A 16,856-nucleotide genomic window follows, 5' to 3' on the forward strand; every position below is an offset into this window, starting at 1 on the left:
TTACTATTACAGAGCATTAAGCTGTCCTTTTGCTGCTAAAAACCCACACATGAAATATTTTTGTAAGTTCATTTCTTCAGTACATTCGAGTGGACTCCAATGTGATTGTCATTCAACTGGTTAATAAAAAAAATCGTAGTCGGAGTTGATCCTCAGTGATTGGAGACTCTTTGCACAAAGAAAATCATGAAATGAAATCACCTGCATTAGTCACCAGGGAAGGAGTAGGGCTGGGGGATAGGATTTGCTAAGCTAGGTGGCCACAGAGATGCTAGTCAAAGACAAAAGGATGGTGCAGGAGAAAATGACAAATATGGTCGCCTCAAGGTTAAGCAGCAAGTACAAGGAGAATGTCTCTACCTGCAGCGATTCTGTCCAGCATCCCCCTAACACCATAAGTTTTCCTTTTAAAATAGGAATGATGACTTAAAAACGAAGCTGTGTCATCTTAGCTTGTCCCGCTCCACAACCCCAAGTCATCATGCCTTACAGATGGTTGGGCTGGTAATGAAATTCGGCAGTTGGTTCCAGGAATGGCACAGAACCTAGGACAAGCTGTAGCCCAGAGAGCCTGTGCTCAGGGACCCATGGCTCTGTGATCACAATCAATGGCTGATGTCCAGAATGTTTGTTACAGTTTTTAGTCTTATTTTTAAAGCAGATTTTATATTTATTTGTTGATTATTTTTTAATTTTTATTTTTCATGATACAGTTTCATAGGCTCAGGGAATTGTCCTCCCTCCTCCCTATTCTCCCTCCCCTCCCACTGTCACTGTTGTCGCCTACATTATAATAGTATACCATTGTAGCCTTTCTTGAGGAAGACCACACAACTACATATAGTCTGGTTGGCCATGGCGCACTTGTGTCTATGAAATCCTTTTCCCTGGCTCGTGACAAGCGGATCCATTCCTTTCAGCTGCCCAAGACACACTTACCAGATCAGTTATACTCTCAGTAATCTTGATTGGGTTTGCGCTCCTACCACGATGATTTGTTCTGTGGCAATAAATACAGCTTCCTAGAATCTCCATGGCTTGATTCATGGATTTGTCTGCTTCTGCTGCCTTTAGTAGCTGGCTCTTTTAACTTGGTCTTTCCAAAAAGCGATGATGGGAAAGCAGAAGTCAGAAAATAATGTTAAGAAGACAGGTCAGGTGAGATTGTCAAGGGCGTGGTACAGTAACTCAATGGTTCTCAAATCAGGCTCTTGGGACCCCATGGCAGTCATACAAGTTATTAAAGATATCCAAAGGGCTTTTGCCTACATTGGTTCTATGTACCAATACTGACTACCTTTAGAAATGAAAAAATTTTTAAATATCCGTTAATTCTAAAAGAAAATAAAGAGTTCTACTATATTGATAAAAGTGGCATTTCCTATGGAATGTAACAATTTTGCTATAACGCCCCCCAAATTAATGAAAATGGGCAGTGTTTTACTTTTTCAAATATTGTCAGTATTTGACTTAACAGAGCAATGGGATTCTTGTATTTTATCCTGCATTCAATCTGCTTTGATAAACTAAAATATCAAAGAAAATCTGTATCTACATAGATACAAGGTGGAAGAAAGAAGAGTATTTCAGTAGTCTTTTTTTTTTGATAATTGTGGATATTCTTTTGTACCCCAAATCAACAAATGAAAGCTTCTTAAAGGTCAATTATATTGTGAAATCTGAAACATATCAATGAAATTTTCAGTCTGTGACATTAAAATCCATGGATCTATTGTGAAATTAGAAAGACTCTTATTGCTCACCCATGACTTTATAACATCACATGTTGGTAATTTGCAAAATATTGGTTCCCTGAGTCAGGTGGAGCTTCCAACTGATGACACATTTGTTTAAGATCAACCAATCTTCTAACAGCTTTTAAGCATTGGGACCTGCCAAGCTCATGGCAGTGAATAAGAGTTTTCCAAAATTCCAATGCCTGCTTCAAAGCTAGAAATTTAGCAAAAAAATACTACTGCCAGCTTCTTTCCATTAAAAAAAAATCTGTCAAAATTTTATGAAAATTGTTCTCTCGAGCAAAAAAGTCTCTCTCACACACATATCTTTGTTAATCATGAGTATGCAGCTGAAATGACTTAGGTACACTTTTCATTTCATCACACAAAATATTTTTTTAAGATCAAGTTAAGCTAGCCAGCAGTTCCTCACCATAATGGAAACACCTGAGAACTAACTTGTAAAGGAAAATGTTTCCATGTTCTCATGGCTTTGGAGGTTCCTAGTCCAAGATCGGGGGCACTGGTATCTGATGAAGATGGAGGAACATCTGATGATGATGTATGGAGGGTGGATCACACAGTGAGCCAGGAAGCAGAGAGAGAGAGAGAGAAGAGTGTAAGCAGATGAGCAGCTAGACCCAATTCAGCTTTTTAAACCAACTTCTGAGGATGTCATTCCTGGGGCATGCCCCAATTACCCAGGGCCACCGGGCCCTCTCCTAATTAGTCTCCTAACCATTAACCATTCACATTAATCCATTAACACAAGACCTTGGGGATCAAGCCTTCAGCACATAGGCCATTGGGGTACACTCAAATTATTATCCAAACCATAACATGTACTCTAAGGTAAGATAGAATCAAACTTTGCTGCTTTACCAAGGACATCATGAAGTGAAACTAGTCATTTATTGGGGGCGGGGGTGAAGCACATTGACCTAAGACGCCTTGGTGTGGGCAGTTTTACCCTCAGTACTTTTATGTCATCATTGCCAACGTCAATACAATGAAAAGCATAATTACTATCCTAGCATCTCTGTGAAGGTCATTTGACCTGGCAGACTCTCTGGTCAGGTCTCAAAAGCCTGTGTGTAAGAGCTGTGTTCTGAGAAGCACTTTGCTAAGGTGTTGCAGGCTTGGGTTTTATCTGTGGACAGCTGGAACCCATGGGGGTGCCTACACTGGATACACTGTACCCTGGGGGGCTCCCAGCACCTGGGTTATTCCTGTACTTTACAGTGTTGTGTGACAGTGTGTGCACATCTAAGAAGACTGAACATCTTTATGGCAGAAACCAGTTCACACCCTTGAGCTCTCCAGCCCAGGGCCCACCTCGCTGACACTCCATACACGCTGCTGTGGGAATGCTCTGGGCATACCCTTCGGCGTGCTTCAGGCCAAAGCCAGGAACTCAAGATTCTTTAGGTGTCCCACTTTGGTGGCAGAGGTCCAAGAATTTGCACCATCATCTGCTGTTTTCATCTGTGCATTAGCAAGGAGCTAGATCAGAAGTCAGGACTCGAACTTGTTCTCATAGGTGAGGCTGGCATCTCAGGTGACTTAACAGTGCATCAGGACACTAGCCCTGAATTTGAATTTGCTTTTACAAAATTTATCAGCTAGTGCAGAACTTTAATTTTATTGGATTTGTTCATTGGAACAATAAAATTACATTGACAATGTACTTTCTCATTCTTATTTAATTTGGGTGGCTTTTTAGCAGGGTAATATACACTATATGTTAATTTTTTTTCACTACATACTGAACCATGGTGAATAATATAATTCTCCACTTCAGGCAAGCCAGAACAAGGTTTTTGTTTTTGTTTTTATTTTGTTTTCTAAATCCCACAAAAGCCAATTTTTTTTTAAGTTTGACTTTGCTTCCATACACCTAATGCCTCTGAGCAATTAATCTGAGGAAAGATTCCACACATTGGCACCTCACATGTGATTAAAAACCCTTGATGAATCTCTCTTCCCTGATTATGAAGCCATATTTAATTCAGTTCAATAAAACATTTAATTTTGTCTGTATCATCAGAGAAAGAAATTCACAGGTCAGCGTGTTCACAAAAAACATTGAGTAAATGAAAGTATATGACCTTTCTGTTCAGTTTCAGGTCAATTAAGCTTGTATAAAAAAAAAAAACCTTTCATTTTTTCCTCATGAACTCTTTGGGAATAGGATTAAACAGATGTCTCTACAAGCTTTGTAAGAGCCTTCTGCATTTAAAAAACAGTGGCCGTCTATTCAGTAAAAATTCAAATTATCTGTATTAAGGACTTTTTTTTTTGCAGATTTGTTTATTTTTACTAGAAAGGCATATTCACAGAGAGAAGGAGAGACAAAGATCTTCAGTCCTTTGGCTCACTCCCCAAGTGGCCACAATGTCCAGAGCTGAGTTGATCTGAAACCAGGAGCCAGCAGCTTCTTCTGGGTCTCCCAAGTGGGTACAGGGTCCCTAGGCTTTGGGTTGTCCTCAACTGCTTTCCCAGGTCACAAGCAAGGAGCTGGATGGGAAGTGGAGTAGTTGGAACATGAACCGGTGCCCATATGGGATCTTCCTTATGCTGGTTCACTGTCTAGATGGCTTCCGTGATCTGCACTGGTCCAATCTGAAGCAAGGAGCCTGGAATTCATATATGGGCAAAGGACCAAACACTTGGACCATCTTTCACTGCTTTCACATGCCATTAGCAAGGAAGTAGAGCAGCCAGGAAATGAACTGGCATTGTGCAGCAGCCTTACCAGCTATGCCAAAGTGCCAATTGCCCTCCCCCTAGGGGGTTTCTCACATGACTGCAACTGGAGACTGGACCCATTGAATTCAGGTTACACACCTCCACTTCCACAGGCTGACATGATGCCAGGGGCTCATTGTGCCAGTGGAGCCAAACTGTGGGAATGTCATGGAACCCTGGGCACGTGAGTACTGATGCTGAAGCCAGGGGCGCTACTGCTTGGGCAGGCTCAGCAGCGGCACCAGTCATGCCCCTCCTTGGCCAGATCCTGCAGCTGATGCCATCTGTGTTGTCCACAGCATTTTTAAGAGCCCCAGACTGCGAAGCCCCAGGTGGCTCGGTAGAGTGACATGTGACAAAAAGGCAGCTCATTTGTATAAATGAACACATGTGGGCTGCTTTTCGAGTAAAAGTACCTGCATACACTGCTACTTCAAAGCCTCATGGAAGATGGAGTTAAATCAAAGTTTTGAAATGCAAGCATATATATATGTATATATGTTTATATACACATATATATGTATTTGTGTATTTGTAATATGTAATATGTAAATGTGTTTTTGTAATACACATTTCCCATAACGTTTTTGAAAGATATTTCATTTTTGGAAAGAAAAAAAAAGTGTGCATCCTTAGATATGAAGAGTGTTTCAGGGAGCTGATGCCATGGCTCAGCAGGCTAAGCCTGTGTGTGCAGTGCTGAATCCCCTGTGGGTACCAGCTCAAGTTCTGGCTGCTGCACTTCTGATGTCCTGGGAAAGCTGTAGAGGGTGGCCCAAGAACTTGTGTCCCTGTACCCTTATAGAAGGCCAGGAAGAAGTTCCTGATTCCTTGGCTTCAGATTGGCTCAGCTCCAGCCATTGCAGCCATCTGGGGAGTGAACCAGCAGATGCAAGATCTCTCTAATATTTTTTTTAATATAAAAGTGTTTCTGATTGGAATTCCTGGCACCAAGAATGTGAGCTGCTTGCTTGTTTGATAAATGCATTCATGAGTCAGTGTGCTGAGAGTGATGACGAAACCTGTATTTCCTATGCAGGAAGTTAAATTGTGGGGTCCCCGCCCTCTGTGAACGCTGCAGTGCAAAAAGGGAGCCACTCTGGCACCCTTCCTGGGCTGAGCAAGACAGTACATTCCAGATCTGAGCTCTGAGCCTTAATTCTCATTCCTGGTGGTACTTTATTCCTTGGTCCTCTATACTGCCCACCTGGACTTGGGCTCTCCTTTGCACCCCTACCCCTGACACTGCTTGCTCCTGTGCTGCTCTCAGTCTTAAGGAGCCCCCACCCTGCTCTGACAAAGGCAAAGAGAAAATGGCTGCATAGCTGGTATAAGTGAATCAATTTACTCTTTGTGTTAAGTACACTCCCAGCCAAGTCATTCAGCAAGCAGGTTTTTTTCCCTTGCTTCTTCCCACACAGCCTTTTGTCTCTCTTTCCTTCCTTCTTCCTTCAATTCCTCTTCCTTCCTCGATTAACCACCATCAAGTGTTCTTCCAGCCAGGGTTGGTGTTTTCACACAGCCTGATACAAAGCCAGGACCAGAGCTGCAGGTAAGAGATGAGATATGGTGCATACTCAAATCCCCTATAGAGTCATGTGTGTCCTGGACAGTGGGAGAACTTGATCCCAGCAGCAGCTATTTCTTTTCCAACAAAGAAGGCTGAAAGAAGTGGAGAGGCTGGGGACAATGGGAGAATGGGACAGTGGTTATGTTGTATCATGGCAAAGGTGGTGATAAGTATGGTGGCTGGATTTGCATTGTTTTCCCCTTCCAGCTCCTTCACATACATAACCGGACAACTTGGTTCACAATGTTAGGAAGAATGTGAAAGAAAATGTTAACCAGCCTGTGGGACTGCAGGCAGTGTATTATACACAGGGACTTTCAAGGCAGGAGTCCAGTGTGAACACTGGCAGAATAGACACAGCAAGTAGTCATTGGTAGTCTTGACATCAACATGAGCCTCAATCATGGTCTGCCACTTTTTGACCATGGAGCACAACTTGTCCCAGTTGAGGTCCACACCATGGAAGTTGTGAGGCAGTTTTTGCCCTGAATGTCCTCGGTGATGAGCTTGAACTTGTGAAAGACCACTTCATTGTTCTGCAGGTTGGCGAGGCTCACCATGAAGACACGACCCTTGAGGCCGTTGGAGGCAATTTTGGTTCCTTGGGTCCTTGTGACCAGGGTCTTCTCAATATTTCTGATGTTGAACATGGTTGGTGCTTTCACATCATACCAGTCTTAGAAAATGGATCCATCACTTTCTTCTTGGCTCCCTTTTTGCCAACTTTCGTAAGGCGCTTGTTCTTGCTGACTGCCATGGTGCCCGCTCAGAGAGTCAAAAGGCAGATGCTAGGTTTGATGAAATACCACTTGGCATGGACCCTGGCCCAGTGCCCTCACAGTGGCTTTCCCCTTGGCTTACACAGATTGTCTGGTCTTAAATGAGGAATGACTAGAGTGGCTCTTGGGGCAAGGGGAATCTAGTGAGTGGAATGGGCAATCTGAGTCAAAGAGGCTCTTCAGAGTCATTCAGGGCTGCAGTAGATAGTGATTCCCTCTCCAAATGATTTTAAAGGTGTCATTGCCACATCAAGTCCAAGTTTATGTGAATTCACTCTTTTTTTTTTTTAAAGATTTATTTTTATTATTTTTTTATTGGAAAGGCGGATATACAGAGAGGAGAGACAGAGAGGAAGATCTTCCATCCGATGATTCACTCCCCAAGTGAGCGCAACGGGTCGATACTACGCCGATCCAAAGCCAGGAGCCTCTTCCGGGTCTCCCACGCGGGTGCAGGGTCCCAAAGCTTTGGGCCGTCCTCGACTGCTTTCCTGGGCCACAGGCAGGGAGCTGGAAGGGAAGCGGGGCTGCCGGGATTAGAACCGGCGCCCATATGGGATCCCGGGCGTGCAAGGCGAGGACCTTTAACCACTTGCGCCACCGCGCCGGGCCCTGAATTCACTCTTCTTGAGTCGACCCTGCTGAGCTCTGGCTCCTTGGCTACTGGCACCATGCCATTCCTCATAGAGAGAAAGGGGTAGCCATGCCCTCCTGCAGTTGCCAGTGCTTTGCATACATTCGCACACTAACCCTCATAGTGAGGCTATGAGATATATACTTTCTCACACACTATAGAAAACTAACCTTCACCTTGAGGAATGCAAATTAGTTTCTTTTTCATGCCTAATATTTTTGGCAAGGACTTCTTTTTTTTTAAGATTTCTTTTTATTTTTATTACAAAGTCAGATATACAGAGAGGAGGAGAAACAGAGAGGAAGATCTTCCATCTGATGATTCACTCCCCAAGTGACCACAACGGCCAGTGCTGTGCCGATCTGGAGCCAGGAGCCAGGAACTTCTTCCAGGTCTCCCACACGAGTGCAGGATCCCAAAGCATTGGGTCATCCTCAACTGCTTTCCCAGGCTACAAGCAGGGAGCTGGATGGGAAATGGAGCTGCCAGGGTTAGATTCGGCGCCCATATGGGATCTGGGCACATTCAATGCACACCATTAGGCCACAGTGCTGGGCCCAAGGACTTCTAATACGATAACAAATTGGAACTTTTTGCAAATTGGAAATGAGTAATTAAAATTATCCTTGTTTGTAGATGACATGATTCTCCACATAGAACTAAAAGATTAAATCAAGAGACTGTTGGAACTCATACAATAATTTGGCAGGGTAGCAGAATACAAAATTAATGAACATAAATTGAGGCTCTAGTACACTGAAATAACTTCATGGCTAAGAAAGAAATTCTAAGTACAGTCCCCTTTAAAATAGTGGAGAGGAATAGCAGATATCCTGTAATTAACCTAATCTAAGATGTGGAAGACCTCTATAATTAAAATTTAAGTACATAAAAAATAGAATAAAATATTAAAAATGGAGAAACTTACCATGTTCCTGGATCAGCAGGATCAATATCATCAAAATGTCCATATTATCAGAAATAATATACAAATTCAATGCAATCCCAATCAAAAATCCCAACAACATTTTTCTCAGAAATCGAAGATACAAAAGTTCATCTGGAAACAAAGAGACTATGAATAGCCAAAGTTATCCTGAAGAATAAATATCAAGCTGGAGGAATCACAATTCCAGACCTCAAGATATACTACAGAGCAGTGGTCATCAAAACAGTCTGGAGTACAGAAACAGAGAAGATCAGAGAAACAGAATAGAAACACCAGAAGGGAGCCCACACATATACAGCCAACTAATATTTGACAAGAGAACTGAAAATAATTCTGGTCTCTTCAACAAATGCTTTTGGGACAACTGGATAGCAGCCGGCAGAGGTAAGAAGCAAGATCTCCACCTTACATAAAAATCAGCTCTAAATGGATCAAGAAACTAAACCTGCACCCAGAAACCATCAAACTATTAGAGGAAAACATAGGAAGCATTCTCCAAGATACAGGAATTGGGAACGACTTCTTGGAAAAGTCACCAGAAGCACATGCAGTCACAGCCCAAATAAACAAATGGGACTACATCAAACTAAGAAGCTTTGTACAACAAAGGAAATGATCAACAAAGTGAAGAAGCAATCAACAGAATGGGAGAAAATCTTTGCACAATACACAACCAGAATTTATAAAGAATTTTAGAAACTCAATGACAGCAAAACAAACAACTCTGTGAAGAAATACGCAAAGGAAATGAACAGACCTTTTTCAAAAGAACAGATTCAAATGGCTAACAGATACATGAAAAAATGTTTAGGCTCCCTAGCTTTCAGGGAAATATAAATAAAAACCACATTGAGGTTCCACCTAACTCCAGTGAAATTGGCCTACACTCAGAACTCTATTAACAATACCTGCTGGCGTGGATATAGGGAGCAAGGTATCCTCCTTCATTGCTGGTGGGAGTGTAGGCTAGTACAACCACTCTGGAAGTCAGTATAGAGAGTGCTGAGAGAACTGAAATTTACTCTGCTTACCTAGTTATCCCCCTTCTGGGAATATATCCAAAGGAAATGAAATTTGCATATGAGAAAGGGATCTGTAATCCTATATTCATAGAAGCACGATCCGCAATAACAAAGAAACAGAAACAACCCAGATGTCCATCAAAAGCGGAGTGGATAAAGAAGCTGTTGTATATCTACTCCATGAAATACTCTTCAACTATTAAAAAGAATGAAATTCTACCATTTGCAACAAAATGGTCCTAACTAGAGACCACTATGATCAGTGAAACAAGTCAATCCCAAAAGGACAAATATCATATGTTCTCTCTGATATAAGGCAATCTCCTTGCAAAATATAAGATCAATAACCCTTTCAACATTGTTTGTGCTACATCTCAGGGGGGTGATATTTTTGTTTTTAACTTTCATTCATTCAAAGAGGGCTTTTTTCTTGTTGATTTACTCACTGACTCGTAGGTCAGACAGTAGTATTTTTTTGTTTCGAGAAGGTTTTTTGATTTTCTTTTTCATTTCTTCAGCAACACATTGGTCATTCAGTAGCATGTTATTTATCTTCATGTTGTAAATTTTTAATTTTTCTTTCTGTTGTTGATTTTGTTTTATGGCTTTTATTTAAAGAGATTTACAATATCTGTGTAATAGAGACTATCACAACCAGATGTGAAGATACAATGCAGTAAACATCTCCACTTCCAAATCAAAGAGGAACTCTCAATGAAACTTTAGTATATTTTGACAATACGATGCTGGACTCTGTCATTGTTCATAACTACAATGTCAGGACACACTTAAATAGCAGAATGACCAGCTTAAGACTATTTGTGAAGGACTATATTACTGTAACAATATGAGGGGAATAAGTGGAGATTAGAGATCAGTCTCACACTCACCTCTGAGTGCCTGGGGATCGAGTCCTGCCTCACCCTGCAAACTGGTGTCCTACTAGATGTGCCTGGGCAGCAGCAAGCAATGGCCCTAGAACCTGGGATCATGACACCCAGGTGGGAGACCCAGATGGAATTCCTGGTTCCTGGCTTTGGCCTGGCCCAGTAACTATGGATATGTGGGGAGTAAACCAGCAAAAGAAAGAAATTTTTCTGTTTGTGCCTTTGTCTCTCTGTTATTCTGCTTTCCAAGTAAATAAATGAGTGTGAGAAAAAAGTACATCTACTGTACACTCCTCTCACCCATCTACCAGGGGAAGATGGGGAAAGAAGAGGAGTCTTTGAAGGGGTCTGGGAAGTTCCAAGTTCTAAAGATGTCCATAGCAGTGTCTCCCATCTCACCATGAGTGTGACACTTCTCCCAGTGCTTAGCTCTGGACAGGTTGCAGATGCTGGTGGCAATAGTCTGAGAAGGCTTTACCAGGGGCAGGTGCTGACTGTATCTTTTTAAGTTGTCACTTTGGACACCTGCAGTTCACATCACAGTGCCTGGTTGGACTTCCAGCTCTTCAGCCTTCTGGGTGGCAGCAGGTAATGGCCCAAATACTTGGGTTCCTGACACCTGAGTATGAGAACTCCAAATGAAGTTCTGGGATTCTGGTTGCAGTGTGATTCAGCCCCAAATACTGTGAGCATTTGGGGAGTCAGTCAGCAGATGGAAGATTGCCACCCACCCCCCAACTCTGCCCTTTACCTTTCCAAAAAAAGGACCTACATGGCTCTGCTTTGGGAGTTAAGACATTGCTCTATGAGCCTTGGCAGCCAAGCCACCCAAAGGAGCCAGGTGGAGGTGTCAGGTCAGAAGCCTCCACTGAGGTCCCTGCCACTCGAGGCTCCCAGCACCAGAGTAAAAAACAGTCAGATGCCCCATGTGCTCCTTGCAAATCCCTGGTCCACAGAGTCCACGAGCAAAATCAAATGGTCATCTCAAGGCTTGCTGTGGTCTGTATGCGCACCCTCCAGAATTATCTATTAAAGCTTAATGGTCAATGTGATGGTACTAACAAGTGAGACCTCCTGAAGATCACTTCACACTGAGAGGAGAGAGCCCTCATTCATGGGTTGAGTGACTTTGTGAAAGGGCTGGAGGGAGAGGCCAGGCCCTGCATCTACCTGCATATTGCAAGGACTCAGCCACATGACTCCAGCCTACTAGAGAGTGGCCTCACCAGACTCGCATCTGCTGGGACCTTGACCTTGGCCTTCCAGCCTCCGGGATGGTGAGAAATAAATGTCTACTCTCTGTAAATCACCCAGGCTGTGCCATCGTCTGCACGAATGGACCAAGGACAGAGAGCCCCGCTGACTAGATAGGAAAGGGTGTTTTCAGCTCTGAGTGCGGCCCTGCCAAGGAGGACAAGTGAGGGCTTCCACGACACTTGGTAACATGGGACAAGAACACAGCAGGCAGCATCCAGGCTGTGAGATATACAGGTGCTTCGCAGAGCATGATGGAACAGGTGGGCTTTGTGTGATGGCAGCAGGGCAGGAGCAAAAAAAGACATAATGGGGAAAGTAGATTGTTTAAATTGTCTGCTTCCTTCTGCATCCCTTCCTTACATGGGTCAGGGCAGAGAGGACTTTATTACCCCTACTCATCTTTTCAGAAATCTGAGTGGGGTCCAGTGGCTCCCCACTGCAAGGGTCCCAATCCATATGGCTGTGCCTCTACCCAGTTCTGGCATAAGATCTGCCATACGAATCTTCAGCAGCCCTTATGAATCATTCTTGTCTTTAAACAGAGCAAATGAGGTTATACCCCTTTGGGAAAAACTACAATAATTAAAATGTCACTGCTTTTCCTGATTCTTGTAATTAAAGTCTGTTAGCCTCATTCTGGGAGAAGCTGATGAGTTTTAATGTTTTCAATGAATGATGCAGCGTGTGAACAGACGAACATGGAGGGTGGTGACGTTAACCTGGACCCTGGCTGCCTGCTCTCCTGAGGGCCGGGGCCTCCAGATGCTTCTCCTTCAGAGAACAGGTGCAGCTCAGCATTTCCAGGTAGTGGGGTGGGGGTGGGATTCAGCCAATGGGATAGGGAGGGGCAGGTGGGAAAATGAAAGACAGGGAATTCTGGCTGGCAGATGTGGTGGATGAGGAAAGCTAGAGGAGTGTGGAGTCTTGTGGGGAGGGATCTGAGGCTAGGGGCTGGCACCCAGATCCAGTACTTATCCTTGGCTTGTTTGCATGGTTGGGGATGGGGCACTCAGGAACAAGACAGGCAGTGAACCCCTGCCCTCCATGGACATGGAGTCCAGACAAACTTCTTTTGTCCTAAGTCTAGGTCAGTAAGAAGCCTCAGAAACACAGTGAGGGCATCTTTTTTTTTTTTTTAAAGGTCTAGTTATTTGGAAAACAGAGCAACAGAGAGAGAATGAGCAACTGGGAGAGTGCCTCCATCTCCTGGTTTACTCCCCAAGTGGACAACACAACAGCCAGATCCTGGCCAGGCTAAGCAAGGAGCCCTAGAACTCCATCTGAATGTACTATATATGGGGGATGGGAGTCAGGGGTTATAAGCCAAAGTATCTGAGCCATTTCTTCTGCCTTCCCAGAAATACTTTCCTTTAGCAGGAAACTAGATGCAAAGCAGAGTAGCCAAGACTCAAACAAGCATTCTGATATAGGATACTAACATCTCAAGGTGTGGCTCAACATACTGCGCCATAATTCTGGCTCCAAGAGAGTGAGTCTTGTCACATATACAATGAGTACAGAAGAAACCCAATGTTCTGAATAATTGAACCAGGTTTTCACAAGGCCCCTCCGTATTCCTTAGGTCTTTCTAACCTTCATCTTCCTCCGTGAAGTGAGGCGTTCATTGTGCTCCAGCTGCAAGAAGGATAAACATTCACAGTACAAACAAGTTCATGTCCCATCCCGGCGACCTTCACCACTGGGCCCCTTGCTGAGGGTCCTCACTGTATGTGCAGGGGTGAACTGGGTGGGTTCTCTGGGTTCTCTTCCCTTTGGTCTCTTGGCACCTCCCTGGTGGTGGCATTGTGGTTGTGTTCCTGGTCGGCCACCTTCCTCCTGCCAGCCTTCTCGGTTTCTGTTTGTTTTACTCATGTATTCACTCATTCACCAATGCCAGGCAAGCACTAGAAGCCACACAAGCATGGACCCTTCCTAACTTGATGGGAATTATAATTTTAAATTTGCCAATACAAATACATATTGAGCATTGCTCTTGGGTAAATGCTGTTCCAGACATGGGTTCACTCCTCAAATGACCACAAAAGCTGAAGCTGGGCCAGTCTGAAGCCAGGAGCCAGGAATTTCTTCAGGATCTCCCACATGGGTGCAGGGTCCCAGGGACTAGGGGCATCCTCAGCTGCAGATAGGACACAAACCAGTGTCCATATGGGATGCTGGCACTACATGAGGAGGCTTAGCTTGCTACACCATAAGGTACTGACCTGCAGTTTGATTAATGTGATCAGACAACCCAAACATCATGCAAATTCCCTTATTCTGAGTAGAAGGGTGGTACCCTACTGCTCACTAAGATAGTATTAAACACCCGAGCTGGTCTTGTGGGACAATGGCATTCATCCACCAGAGGCCATTGGCTTATAAGGCAAAAGGAGAAAAGAAAGGCTTTTCTGATCCTGGTAGCGTTGTAGTTGTGTTAAGACTGATAAGGTATCAGTGTGCAGCCCTCAACCCCAAGATTCTAGTTCAGTTGGTTAGGAACTGCATTTGGCCTTCCTCAGGTATCCTCCGGGCATGCTCTGAGGTGGCCTGAGCCAACAATCATAGAAATTTAGGTTCAAGACAGGAGCAAGCAGGGCATTGTTTTTCCCCTACTGCTTATAGCATTAAAACTGTTCACAAGACAGAATAAGAAAGCTTCCTAAAGTTTTTTGTGAACCTGAGATTACTGGCTTAGTGCAATGCGCTGGTTTGAATCCACAGAGTTGGCATCAAGGACTTTTATGCCACTGCTTTGAGCCAAGTGATTTTGTGAACACAAAAGCAAATCCAGTTGTGCCTGCAGACCTGAGCAGTTCTAAATGATACTTAACCATAAAGGGAAGGAATGGACATGAGGGACCTTGGCCTTGGGTGTGCCTTTGCCTGCCTGCCTTTGTGCTTTTCCAGGAAATTGATTCACATCTTGTTCAGTCGGTTTCATGTTTGGTCTCCAGGTCTGTCCTGAAGATCAACTTGATCTGATGGGCTCAGCGAACTACCCTCTGGTCTGTTCTGGATTCTGTGCCTCTCCAGGCCCAGTTCTGGTCCTTTTGCCGCTGTCCTTCCTGTGTGTCGGGGGATCCAAAGGCTGAAGAGAAAGTGTCCTTCAGAGCCCATGGTTTGCCCTCTTCATGCAGACACCAAATATTCCCCACTTGATTGTCCCCCTGAGCTCAGGGGGCCTCTGCCCCAAGACAGCCTCTCATACTGACCCCTGACCTGGCCCTAAGCCCAGGAGTGGCCAAGCATGACCATTCACAGATATGTGGATATGTGAGCTGGGGTCTACCTGTATGGGAGATGGAACCAGAATTGGGGAAGATAAGACTAGGAGGAGACATCAGCTGGCCCATCTGGCCAATACTTGCAGACATAACACTGAGTTATCCTTGAAACTGGCCTTTCCAAATCATCAGAAAGTGTATCTGTCAAAACCAGAGAAGAGACATCTTTAGATGGCAATTTAGTGCTTCATTTAGTACTTTTAAAAATTATTCATTTTATCTGTTTGAAAGGCAGAGTGAGACAGAGAGATCTTTTATCCTCCAGTTCACACTCCATATGCCCAAAACAGCAGGCCTGGGGTCCACCACCAACTTGGTCATGGACACCGTGGCTGTGAATTGTCCTGGGAGGGAGATTTGAAGGTAGTACATTGTAGAGAAAGAATGACTTCTAGGTGACTTCCACCGGCATGTGCAAGACCTATGGCTGTAGGTAGCCAGTTTGGAGAGTTAAGGGGACACTCTGACTGTGCTGCAATTCCCACTGGTGAATGCTTGAGTCATAATGGGTGCAGTGAACTGGGCTGGACATGGCTACAGTATTCCTCAGCATGGGTGTGGATTGGGCCTAGGGTTGTCAGACTGGGTTAAGCTCTAGCACCCGTTGGGCTGGGCTAGGTCTCAACACCTGCTGAATCACATGAGAGCTGGGTCTGGAGGTAGGCTAGGCAAGGCTAGGCTGTGGCACCCACTGGTGAGAGCAGAATGGCTGTGGGCTGCTTGGGCAAGGCTGTTGTACTTGCTGCGACAGGAGATGGGCCAAGTCAGGCTGGGCTAAGCACCCACTGAGTGCACAAGATTTGCTACTAGGAGGTAACCTGATACTGGAGCTTGGGGAATTCCTCTGTTAGGACACAGTTTCTGCTGGTGAGTGAAAGAGCCAAAGCAGGAAGCAGCCCAGACCAGGCCAGGTTATGGTACTCGCCAGCTGTGGGTCAGGTCTGGGGCAGGCCAGGCTAGGCCAGTTCATAACACCCACTGGCAGATCTGAGAATCAGGAAGGGGTGCAGGATGGGCCAGGTTGGGCTGCAACATTAGCTAGTTTACATTAGGGCCAGGACTGAGAGCTGACTAGACTGGGCTAGGCTACAGCACCCAACAGAATGAGCTCGAACTGGGAGCACGCTGGGTGGAGCCAAACTGTAACACCTACCAGTGAACGTCAAGCTGAGGCAGACCATGCTAGACTGGGCTGTTTTACCCACTAGCACATGCAAGACCTGGCAACCAGGTGGGGGTCAGGGGTGAGCTGGTTAAAGGGGATGTTGGGCTCCTCCTGCTGGGTCACTGCTCCCACTGGTGAGCTTGTGAGCTGGGAATTGGGTGGACCAGGCTGGTCAGGGCTACCACACCCATCACAGCACCATCTGGAAAGTGTGAGAGCCAAATGGGATGTGGGACAGACTGGATCTACCTGCTGCCCATACTGGCATGTGCAGGAACCAGGGCTGCGAGGAGGAATGTACCTAATAAGGTTATTGTGGGTTGCTCTAGCTAGGCTGCATTTCCCGCTGGTGTGAGGGCCTAGTGTGTGTGATGGGCAGGGTTGGGGTGGACCACAACATCTGTTGGCTTGTGTATGAGATGGAGCTGGGGCTAGAAATGGCCAGGCAACTAGAACCACCAGTGTATGTATAGGTTGATTGTGGGTGATGACTGAGCCAGACCCCACACTGGCAAGTACACACAAAGTCAGATCTTGGATCACCTCAGCAGAGGTTACTTTGGGGGTACACCCCTTCCCAAACTGAACTGCAGGACTCAAAACTCTGACCATGGTGAAAATCACAGGGTTTGTGGTCTGACCTTGCAATGCCTGAATTGGAACTGGGTCTCTCCTTGGTTGCTGAAACCTGTGCAATGGACAGCTTGCTCAGATGCACTTGAGGGATATGGCAACCATTTCACTGAGGCCTACAGAGGATGTCTAGTACCATGGCAGAGGATGGATGGCAGAACAAATTGGACAACTCTCCCAAGTTGGCAGCAA

At 44.9% G+C, this 16,856-nt stretch overlaps 1 pseudogene; it reads right to left on the bottom strand.

The window, feature by feature from the left end:
• Positions 1-6,324: 6,324 nt before the first annotated feature.
• LOC121158657 lies at positions 6,325-6,811 on the bottom strand (annotated as a pseudogene).
• Between the last annotated feature and the right edge of the window lie 10,045 nt (positions 6,812-16,856).

Source organism: Ochotona curzoniae, unplaced genomic scaffold (genome assembly GCF_017591425.1).
Source record: "Ochotona curzoniae isolate NIBS_2020 unplaced genomic scaffold, NIBS_Ocur_1.0 contig_3819, whole genome shotgun sequence".
NCBI lineage: Eukaryota > Metazoa > Chordata > Mammalia > Lagomorpha > Ochotonidae > Ochotona > Ochotona curzoniae.